Source organism: Camellia sinensis, chromosome 10 (genome assembly GCF_055761805.1).
Source record: "Camellia sinensis isolate YWXY chromosome 10, ASM5576180v1, whole genome shotgun sequence".
Taxonomy (NCBI): domain Eukaryota; kingdom Viridiplantae; phylum Streptophyta; class Magnoliopsida; order Ericales; family Theaceae; genus Camellia; species Camellia sinensis.
Window position 1 is genome coordinate 156,621,200 of NC_138970.1, and position 12,164 is coordinate 156,633,363.

The window sequence follows — 12,164 nt, forward strand, 5'->3', positions numbered from 1 at the left end:
AATTTGGATTATTAAATCATATTGAATATATATTATATACAAGTGACAAAAAATCTTACAATTTTTTTATTTTTTTTATTGTCATTCATAAATTGTAAAGACTATCATAGAGACATCTCTCTTACATTTTATAAATTATTTATTTTGATATTATTAATGATTTTCTATAAATATATATATATATATATAAATAGAGTATAATTTTAATAAATTAATAATTTAGCTGCAAAAAAAATGAAAAACTGAAATTCATGTACAATTCAGGCAACTCGGGTTTAATTCGGGGTCAGGTTTGAACAAATAACCTCGGGTTACAATTTGGGCCTAGGCAAGGGCAGGTCTTAGCATAACTTAAGTTAGACTTGGACAACTTCCCAACCGAATCGAACCCATCCGAATTACACCCATGATTGGGGTGTGGTTCAATGGTCTAGTAACTACACCTTAGGGTGTGGTGAGTGGAGGTCAGGAGTTCAAGCTGATAGCATAGCGGTGCACTCTTAAGTTGTAATTTAATTATACTAACATGTTACCGCTATTTTTGATAATAAAAAAATAATAATATTAAATTAAAAAATTTAAAAAAAAAACATAATATTTAAAAGATATATATAATTATTTTTAAGCACCTAACCCATCAAGAATTCTAAAAGATAGGTCTTATCACCATCGTTCATCATTATCTTACACTTAGGTTGTGGTGTAATTAAGGTGCACCGTAGAAATCCAATCACTAGTCTCTATATGGGATCCCCGACATGCCTTAATGGACTTAGCAACAACAATTTTTATTTTTTTTTATTTTTTAAAAATTTTATTTATTTGTAAATCTTAAGCAATTGACATATTAACCCAAACTAAGAAAAAAAAATTAAAATATGACTCCAATTAATAAATACTATTGGACGCTATCTTTTGTAGTTACAAGAAAATTTTATAAGAAATATAATTGTATGGAACATTTTCCCTGTAGTGTGATACTTCCACCAGAAAGCTGGAGGCTTGACCTAATTAAGATAGCACAGTGAGCCAATCTAACCAAAGGGCCTACCGACTAATCTCATTAGGGCAAGACATTCACCACTATAAAAAGGAGACTCTCCGAAGAAGAGTATGCTTAATTACGAGTGTACACAGTCTAGGTTAGTTCGGTTTTGGAAAAATTCAAGAACAAAATTGATTTTAACAATTCTATGATTTTGAGAATCAGATCAAATTATTATATTTGTAAAATCAGACCAGAACCAAACCGAAATAACAGTTCGGTTGCAATTTGGTTCACGGTTCCAAAAATTTCTATTTACAAGAATAAATTGTTAATATTAGCAAAATAATTACTCAAACTGATTATATCTAACTCATGATAAAAATTAATAATATTAAGTCATTACTCAATATTACATATCTATATCATCTTAATATCATTAAAATTACAATATATATTGTACGGGGAGCAAATATTCCGGCAAGCCCGTACTCCTTTCTTCCGAGTTCCGTCGATGTCCGATCACCTGCGAGCAAGAAACGGTGAGCTACCCGGCGGTGTGTGGCCGGAAAGACTCTCCGACGATCAAGTCAGCACACACCTTAGGATGGATAGAGAGAAGGGAGAGAGTGTTTGAGTGTAAGAATTCTTTACAGAGATGTTCGTGTGTCGCGTATGGGGGCGCAGACATGCTTATATACCCTCTGTGCCCCATATCCACTCCCAGTCATCTCCTGACACGTGGCTCCGCTATCCCATCTGTCAGCATAAACCATGCCATTCATCACCTAATCTCAACTGTCTGTCATCACAGTTGGAGCTCGGCAGCCGAGCTGCTTTATCCGTTGTTGTGCCGTGCCGTGCTTCATACCCCAGCACTCCAATGGCTAAGGCCGAGGAGGACCGGGCTAGGCGACATCTCGGCAAGGCCTAGCCCGAGGCTCCTCCTAAGGTCGGCCTTCCTGCCGGTCAAACAACTACCTCGGCTGACCACGCCTTTCCGGGCGCCGGTCACTCGGCCTGTCTGGCTTCGACCATCCTCGGACCGAGCATCCTGGTCCGACCGAGCACTGCCTTACCGAGCTGCTTCTTTACGGTCTGGGGCGGGACGCACTCGGCCCAAGTTCTGCCCGGCCCAAGTTCTGGCAGCCCTTCTCTGGGCGAACAGTCGACCATCTCGGCCCAATGCACTGCTGGGCTCTCAACCTGCTCGATCGCTACCTCGGCCCAACTCCAGATCATAAATCACCCTCTCAATTGCCCCTTAATTCCGTCCGCGAAAGCGTGACTGGGATTACTCACTTCGACCAAGATAACATTTCTCCGGTCTTCAAGACGCCGAACCTCGACCGGGCTAGTTAACATAATTGTCTGCAACCTTGCCCGGTTATATTCCTCGACTGACATCCTCTTCGTCGAAAGTAGCTCGGTTGGCTCTTCGTATTTGCAACCCGTCGCTTTAGTCCTGTCGTAGCCATAAATGGGGACACGTGGCGGGCTGCCATTGGTCATCGGGCAGCCAACCCGCCGTTTTTGCCAGAATTTGAATTTGGGCGGTCTCCTTCGCCTATACATACATGCCCTTCTCAAACTCCAAATCTTCCTACTGCCACTTCGATATTCGACCTCAGAGCTCTTGCATCTTCATCCAGACTTGCTGCCATTCTTCGTGCTTGAAGGATTAGGTCCTGCCCTTCACTGGTAAGTCATTCCACCCTCACTTTGTTGCTATTCTCTTTCATATTGCACACATTAGGGCACAAAAACATAGCTATTAGGGCATAGGTCGTAGAATCCGCACTTAACCCTCCATTGTTCTTGGTGTTCTTCATCTTCATGAAGAACACTGAAAAACTGGGGTGAACCGGGCTCCTGGTCCTGTTTTGATCCAAAAAACCAACCTGACCGAGCAAATATCATGTTTGTCTCAAACCCAGCAAAAACCGAGATAATCAAAAGGACTTGGTCGCTCAACCGGGCTAACATCTGGTCTGCTTGGGCGACCGGGCTCCTTAGATAGAATAGAAACCGAGGTGGTTTGGCACCCTTAATGACCGAGCTAAAATCCAGCTCCTTTTGCGCGACCGCGCTAACACTTAACACTTGCCCTCCTTTTCTTGCAGAGTCCAAGGGGACCACTGTCATTCCTGAGGCTCTCAGGACCGAGCAGCATCCAATAACCAGTGCCAAACCCCTCAGCCGGGATACACTAAGCCGGCCACAAATGGGGAAATTCCGCTTCCTAGTGGATACTCCGGCTGCACTAGCTGCTTTCAGAGAGGATTATGGCATTCCGGCCGATGTTCATCTCGAACTGGCTGAAGAGGAGACCACTCCCTGGGGAAGAGTTGACCAATGCCCCTTCACCGTGCTCTCAATTGTTGAAGGGGGCCTCCGTTTCCCACTCAACCCTCTTATAATCGAGTTCCTTCGCCGCACCGGGCTGGCACCCACCCAAGTGTCCACCAATAACTATAGAATTATCAACGGTGTTCACGAATTGAACAACCGGCTAGGCACCCACTTAGGTCTAGCCGAGATATTAAGGCAATACACAATGGGCCACACCGGGGATGGTTTGGCTTATTACTTGAAGATCAGACCGGGCAAGGAAAAAATTGTGACCGGCACCCCGGATAAAGATCTTCACGACGATGATTTTTTCTGGGTGTCGGGCAATTACGAAACAGCCGAGGTGCCGGGCTGGTTCATAAACAAGGACTTCGGTTCTTCATGTAAGCCACTCAAACTTGCTCGGTTAGCTTAACTCTTTACTTTGTAACTAACCGGTTTTCCTGTTTCTTTTGCAGCAATCCAAGCCTTGCAAGCCAACTATCAATTTCCCAACGTCGAAGCAATTCAGACTGTGCTTAGGTACCGTCACCGAGATTGCAACGATTTACTTGGCTACACACCGACCTACAGATATTCTGCTCCGCGCCGGAGTAGAGTAACCGACTTCCTCCGCGCTCCTTCGCCGCCTCCAGATCCTTCCCTTCCTGACGTTCCCCTCATTCGCTTGACCGAGGAACAAGAAATGGCCAAGCGCAGCAGAATCAAGAACCTGCTCACCGCCACATCCGCCGAGGTGCCGAGCGTAGTAACTCGGTCGCCAGCCACTGGTCAATCCAGTGGCGCCGTGGTCGCCCTAGCCACTCAATCCGCCGGGCAATCCAACCGAGAACCCTCTGCACGACGTGCCGGTAAAAGAGCTCGGACAGACCTGTCCGCCGAGCTAGTCACCGAGCTTACCACCGAGCATCCAACAGACGCCCCCGCCCCAGTGCCGGCCTGGCGCCCACATTTGAAGCACCGGGGTCAAGACATCCCGGCGACGGCTTCGATCAAGGCTGATAAAGAGCATCTGCTCGCCTTTGATCTGTCAAAAGTTCTGCTACTACCGAGCGACGTGGTCGGCAGCGACCACGTCCCTGACACTCGGTTGGTCAAGTCGTCAGTGAAGTCTATGGCCAGGGTAAGTTGATGTTCCTTTTAAAAATTTCACAAGTGTTTGCTCGGTTCCCTTTCTGCTCGGTCCCATTTCTGATCAACTTTGCTTCTTTGTGCAGGCCATTCAAAAACAACACTTGGTTTTGGAGCGCATCCACCGGCTTAGGCAGAAAGCCAACGACACAGCCAGCCAGGATGAAAGCCTTCAAGCCGAGCTCGGCCGGGCTAAGTCTTCGCTTGAAATGGCCAACTCCGACAATAACAGACTGCTCGGCCAGCTGGATGCAGCCGAGAAAAAGCAAAATGAGCTCCAAGCCGAGGTGGACACTCTAAAGAAGTCGAAGAAGAAAGCTTGCCGGGCTGCAAACACCGCCGGCTTTAACGAGGCCGAGGAGAGCTACAAGAAGCAGGTCTTTGCAACGCAAGACATCTACTTCAAAGCAGGCTGGAAGTCTGCCTGCGAACACCTCGGCCAAGGCTCCGACACCGACGTATTTGCCAACCCTCCTCCAGCTTCGCTACCGGTCTACCTTGTGCCTTACGCAAACGACGTGTTCAGCGCTCTGCAAGCGGAGGCCGAGGAAGGACTTGAAGATGGAGAGGATGACACAGATTCTGAGGTAGAGGAGGCCGAGGTGCAAGAGCAGCCCGGCAGTGCTGAGCCCGGTGCCCAAGACGTCAGTCCTACCATCAACCTTGATGCTGGCGAGGACGAGTTCACCAATCTCTCCCCCCTAGTTTAGTTTTCTTTTTCCTTGTTCTTGTATTTTTGCTTCCAACTCTTTTGATGTAACCGGGCTCTGTCCCCACCTTTTGTAATGATTTTCTTTTCAATGAGAAACTCACATTTTTCTAAGTGTTTGCACGGTAGTAATCAATTCCATCTTCAGCAAAATATCTCGGTATAACTCATCGTTGAACAAATCAGCATTTCCAACCGGAGTACATCATCTCGGTTGGGAATCCTAAGTTGGACAAGACCCCAACTCTTCCAACCGGAATACATCATCTCGGTTGGGAATCCTAAGTTGGACAAGGCCCCAACTCTTCCAACCGGAGTACATCATCTCGGTTGGGAATCCTAAGTTGGACAAGACCCCAACTCTTCCAACCGGAGTACATCATCTTGGTTGGGAATCCTTAGTTGGACAAAACACCAACTCTTCCAACCGGAGTACATCATCTCGGTTGGGAATCCAAAGTTGGACAAAACACCAACTCTTCCAACCGGAGTACATCATCTCGGTTGGGAATCTTAAGTTGGACAAGACCCCAACTCTTCCAACCGGAGTACATCATCTCGGTTGGGAATCCTTAGTTGGACAAAACACCAACTCTTCCAACCGGAGTACATCATCTCGGTCCGTAACAGTAAAACATCAGTCCAAGTGCTAAAGCAAAATTACTTCTATAAATTGACAAAAAGAATTACATGCTGTGGTGCAAGCCAAAAAATTTCTTTGCACAAGACAAGAAAGCAGAAGCTTAAAAATAATACAGTTTCAAGTTGGCCGCATTCCATGGCCGGGGTATTGCTCTTCCCTCTAAATCCTCCAAGTGGTAAGCCCCCTTGCCCGCCAGACCAGTGATCTTGTAGGGTCCTTCCCAATTTGCCCCTAGTTTGCCTTCTCCTGGCACCAGGGTGTTGCCCATAATCTTCCTCAAAACCCAATCACCAACTTTGAACGGTCTGGGGTGCACCGTCTTCTTATACTTCTTTGAGAGCTCCTGTTGGTAGGCGGCCACATGGATGAGGGCCTTTTCCCGACGCTCGTCCACTAGGTCCAGCTCCAAGGCAATAGCCTCGGTGTTCAGCTCGGGCTCAAAACTCTCGCTTCTGAGGGTGGGCATGTCAACTTCCAAGGGTATGACTGCCTCCATGCCGTAAGCCAAAGCAAATGGAGTTTCCCCGGTGGAACGTCGCGGGGTTGTGCGGTATGCCCAAAGGACGCTAGGTAATTCCTCAGCCCATTTGCCCTTGGCCTTTTCCAGTTGTTTCTTCAATCCATCCAGTATAATCTTGTTCGATGCTTCGGCTTGACCATTGGACTGCGGGTAAGCCGGGGTGGAGTTATAGAATTCTATCTTCAAATCTTCACAAAATCCTCTGAATAGGCGACCGTCAAACTGGGTGCCATTGTCAGAGATCAAAATCTTGGGGACGCCAAACCGCGTGACCACGTTCTGCCAGACAAATCACTTCACGTCTTTCTCTTTAATGGATGCCAAGGGCTCAGCTTCAACCCACTTTGTGAAGTAATCTGTGGCCGCGATGAAGAATTTCCGGTTGCCCGGTGCTGTTGGCAGTGGTCCCACTATATCTAGCCCCCACATGGCGAAGGGCCAAGGACTGGTGAGGGGAAGAAGTTCCCTGGCAGGCTGGTGGATCTGATGGGCGAATTTCTGGCATTTTTCACACTTGCAGACATATTTTTGTGCGTCGGCCTGCATGCACGGCCACCAGTATCCCTGCGAAATAGCACGGTAGGCCAAGGACCTGCCTCCTATGTGGCTGCCACAAATGCCCTCATGAATTTCGTACAAGAGGGCCTCCACACTATTCGGGTGCACGCACTTTAAATAAGGACCAGTGAAGGATTTCTTATATAACGCGCCAGATGAAGAGAGCCAAAACCGCTCTGACTTCACCCGGATTTTGTGTGCTTCTTTCTTGTCGGTTGGAAGAGTCCGGTCTCTGAGGAACAAGATCAAGGGGTCCATCCAAGAGGGACCGAGCGCGGCGCAGAGTACATCCGTCTACCTGGCGTGTTCAATGCTTGGCCGCGGAAGAAAGTCCATCAAAAGAGGGTGTGGAAAAGTATTATCCACCATAGACGCGAGACCGACCAGTTCATCAGCTCGACTGTTGTCTTCCCGGCCAATTTGCTGGACTCTAATTGCCTCAAACTGCTTGATATGCTCCCTGACCAGGGCTTGGTACTTCGCCATCCTTTTGTCCTTTGCTTCATAAATCCCAGAAACTTGGTTAACCACAAGCTGGGAATCACTGTACACCAGGAGCTCGGCAGCCTTCATTTGAATTGCGCTCTTGAGCCCGGCGAGAAGTGCCTCGTACTCAGCCTCGTTGTTGGACGCCGGGAAGCCAAGCGTGATAGAATGTTCAATGGTTAGGCCATCCGGGGATATAAGAACAATACCTAGGCCGGCACCATGGCGGTTGGACGCTCCATCAACAAAAAGCTTCCACATGTCCCCCACAAAAAGCTTCCAGCAGTCAGATGGGTCCTGAGAGTTGCGAAAGGCAATGGGATCACAACTGCTGGGCTGTGCGGTGCCAAGTTCGGTGTTGACCGGTTCAAATTCAGTGCCCCTTGGTGATTCGACACCGGACTCAGCAAGTTGGTCTGTAATGCTCAAGTCCGTGGGCGAATCATCAGGTTGCGGTGTGAAGCCGGCCGCAGGTTCTGAGCTGTGTGGAGCCATTCCTCCCCCCCTTGATGATTCGGCACCGGACTCAGCAAGTTGATTCGGAATGCCCAAGTCCGTAGGCGAATCATCAAGTTCTGAGGGGTGTGGTTCAATTTCTTCCCCCCTTGGTGATGCGGTACCGGACAGAGTGGATGGGTTGGTGATACACAACTCCGTCATCGTATCACCGGGTGGTATGACCGTGCAAACTGTGGGAACTTCGATGGTGCGCGCCAACTCCGCGGCGCTACCTCCTTCAACTGGTTGTTCCTCGGTTGGCATTGCGTGCATCTCATCATCTGCCTCGGCAATGTCGACCGGGCATACCGGATGAGTGCCAGGTGAGAACTCAGCGACAAAATCTGCCAAGGTTTGGGCTTTGATTGCGGTGCGCGGCTGGAACTTCACATCAAACTGTCCCAACTCGACCGCCCACTTTAGAATTCGGCCTGAAAAGTCCGCGCGTTCAAACAAAGCCTTGAGAGGAAACTCGGTCAGTACGATGATGGTATGGGCGTGAAAATAGTGCGCCAATTTTCTTGAAGCCATCATCAAGGCCAGGGCAAGCTTCTCAAACGGCAAGTATCTTGATTCTGCTGGTAACAAAGTTTTGCTGACATAAAAAATTGGTAGGTGCTTGATTCCTTCAGCCCGGACTAACACCGCACTTACTGCGTGCTGGGAGACGGCAAGGTAAAGGTAGAGTTCCTCACCCGGCTCTGGTGTAACCAACAGCGGCGGAGAAGACAAATAATCCTTGAGCTCGGCCAAAGCTCGGTCACACTCGCCATCCCATGAGAACTTTGACTTCAATGCTTGAAAGAAAGGTCGGCAGCGATCTGATGACCGGCTTATAAATCGATTAAGCGCGGCGGCCATCCCGGCCAGATGCTGCACGTCCTTAGCCGAGCTGGGCTGCTTCAACTCTTGCACGGCTCTGATCTGAGTAGGGTCTGCTTCGATGCCTCGGTTCGTGACTAAGAATCCCAAAAATTTTCTGGATCCCACGCCAAAGGCACACTTTGAGGCGTTCAAGCGCAGCTTGTGCTTCTTCAGAATGGCAAACATCTCGGCTAAGTCGGACAAATGGTTTGCCTCATGTCGGCTTTTTACCACCATATCATCGATGTAAGCCTCCATTGTTCGGCCGAGCAGAGGAGCAAACATTTTGGTCACCATCCTCTGAAAGGTTGCCCCGGCGTTTTTCAAACCAAAGGGCATAACTCGATAGCAGAAGAGCCCCCTTGGAGTCGTGAAAGAGGTGATTTCTCGGTCAGGCCCATGCATGGCGATCTGGTGATAGCCGCGGTACGCATCCAAGAAACTGAGCCTATTGTGTCCAGCCGTCAAGTCCACTAGCTGGTCAATGCGCGACAGAGGGAAGCTGTCTTTGGGACAAGCTCGGTTGACTGTCTTGTAGTCGACACAAACTCGCCACTTCCCATTCTTCTTAGGCACCACTACTGTGTTGGAAATCCACCGAGGATAGTGCACTTCCTGAATTGCTCGTGCCTCAAGCAGGTTCTTTACCTCCTCAGCAACTACCTCGGCGTGATGCAACGCCGATCTCCTTGTTCGCTGGATGACTGGCTTTGCTCCAGGGAAGACATTGAGGTAATGGCAGATAAAACTTGGGTCGAGGCCAGGCATGTCGTAAGGCGACCATGCAAAGACTTCGATATTCGCCATCAAAAACTCAATCATCTCGGTCCTCTCTATGGCCGTGAGACTTGAACCGAGCAAGAAGAACTTGTCCGGCTGCTCGGTATCAATCCGCACTTCAACCAATTCCTCAACAGCCTTATCCTCGGCCTTGGTGCCCACATCATCCAAGGCACCCTGGTCCTCCGGTCCCTCAATCATTTGAACGAATCCTTTGGTAGCCCGGCTTCCGTTGACCGCCACGAAGCACTGTTTGGACATGACCTGATCGCCCCAAATCTCCTCGATTGCCCCCATAGCCGAGGGGAATCTCATTACTTGGTGAAAGGTTGATGCCACGGCTTGCATGGCGTGTGGCCATCCCCTTCCAAGGATAAGGTTGTACGTCGAAGGCACTTGCAGCACCCAAAACTCAACTTGCTTGACCACGGATCCCGCTTTGACCGGCAGGATTATTTTTCCCAAAGGCCACTCCGGTTGCGAGTTGAATCCAACCAGTGGCGAAGTAGCTGGTGCCAAATCTGTCTCACGGAGTTTGAGCTGCTTGAACGCATCATAATACATGATCTCGACCGAGCTTCCCTGATCGATCAAGATCCGTCTAACATCAAATTCTTTGACGCGTAGTGTTACTACAAGAGCATCGTTATGCGGCGTCTGGATACGCTCTAAATCCCTTGAGGTGAAACTGATCACATCATTTTCTTCAGTCTTCCCCCTTTTTATGGCAGGCTGTACCGACAAAACTTCCCTTATATGTTCTGCCTTCTTGATCATGCCCCGGAGTTCGCAAACTCGCTCCGGTTCCACAATGCCGTGGATGACATTAATAACTCCCTGTGGTGGTGCGTCTCGGTCATCCTGTCCCCTGGGATCGACCGGAGCCTGATTCGGCTTCACGCCGCCATCAATGTAAAGGTCTAGATGCCCGGCTGCGACCAGCTCTTCCAAGTGTTGCCTCAAAGGCAAACAATCCTCAGTCCGGTGGCCTCTCTCCCGGTGGAACGTGCAACGATACCGCGGATTATAGCCCTTTTGTCCATCACCCAACTTAGCAGGAAACCGGACATACTCCTCGTCTCGGATTTCACTAAGTATGCGATAGATAGGAATCTTGAAGACCGTGGTTATGCCAGTCCTTGCCTTCATCCTTCTGTTCGCGTCCGCTACATCATCTCGGGGGTAGTCATCCCGGTCATTACGACGCCCTCTACCCCGGTTCTTATGATTCGAACCACGGTCCGATTCCTCTGCTCGGTCACCTGAGCGACTAGACTCTTGCCCAACTGCATGCACTTTGCCTGCTGTCTTCTTGTCTGCTGCTACCGGAGTGGCCTTCACGGTAGAGGCTGACGCGTCATCCTCTACTCGGATGTGCTCATTAATGCGCTGCATGAGCTGGCCCATGGAGGTCGGCTGGTGCATGGTAAGCGAGTCCCGCAATCTATGTCCGACCAGGAGACCACGCTTGTATTGCGTGATTGCAAGGTTGACCGGGCAGGCCAAGATCTCGTTGAAGGTTTCCCAGTACCTTGAGTTGTATACCTTCAGTGTGTCGCACGGTTCCATCTTGACACTTAGCAAGTGGTCGACTTCTTTTGGTGTTTTTGTGTTAGTTTTGAAGCGTGTAACAAACGCCTCGGCCAACTGATGCCACCTTTGTATGTTCCCTTCAGGCAACCGCTCGAACCACTTTAAACCCAGCTCGCCCAAACTTGACGGGAAGATTAGGCACATAAGTCCGTCATTGCGCCTATGTCCGGCCATAACCTGTCGGAAGTGGCTCACATGCATGTATGGATCGGTTTTTCCGTCATAAAGTGTGAACTTAGGCTGGTGGAAGCCTGCCGGAAGTGGTGTTGTTTCAATTTCCAGGGAAAAAGGAGTGGCACTCAGCCTGGCCAAGTCCATATCTTCAAGGAGTGGCACTGCTTGGCGGGGCGGAGGCATTCTGACCTCCTCGCTGGCGTGAACCCCGTAAGATAGTCGCTGGAAAGCTGGTATTCTCTGGGCTTCACGCCGGCGGGCCCGCTCCTTTAAGACCGCCCGTAAATCCTCTGACTGAGCAGAGTAAGAGTACCTCGACGTCGTCTCCGGACGTGAGGGTTTGTAGGTGCTGTCTTGCGCGCTAGACTTCCCTACACCCACGTCGGAATCACCAACCTGGTAACTTCTGGTAATGGATATTGACTGAGTACGTCGCTGACTCTGACCGCCTGAACGGCGGGATGGGGTGCGCTCACTGTGGTCTCCCACTCCAACTACACCCTTCCCTTTGACATGCCGCTTGAGATCTTCCATCTCCGCCGCCATTCGCAGGATGACAGCATCTTGATCCCTCAACTTGCTTTCCAGTCGCCTGGCGTGCGAGTCTCTCCTCCGCCGGTGACCGTCTGGACTCCGTGAATGTCCATGACTTCGTCCGCGCTTGTCCCGCGCGTCTCCTGGCTGTCCACCAATGGGCGTTCCCAAGTCAGCCATTGGGTGGACAGCAGGAGGTCCCTCTCTCCTTCGGGTATACTCCGAGGTGGCTCCGTCGATGGCGGACAACGGAAACTCATCGTTATTCGCCATAGACGGCGATCAGATGAACCTGGAAGACAAGGTTTTGTCTGTCAAGGTTCCCACAGACGGCGCC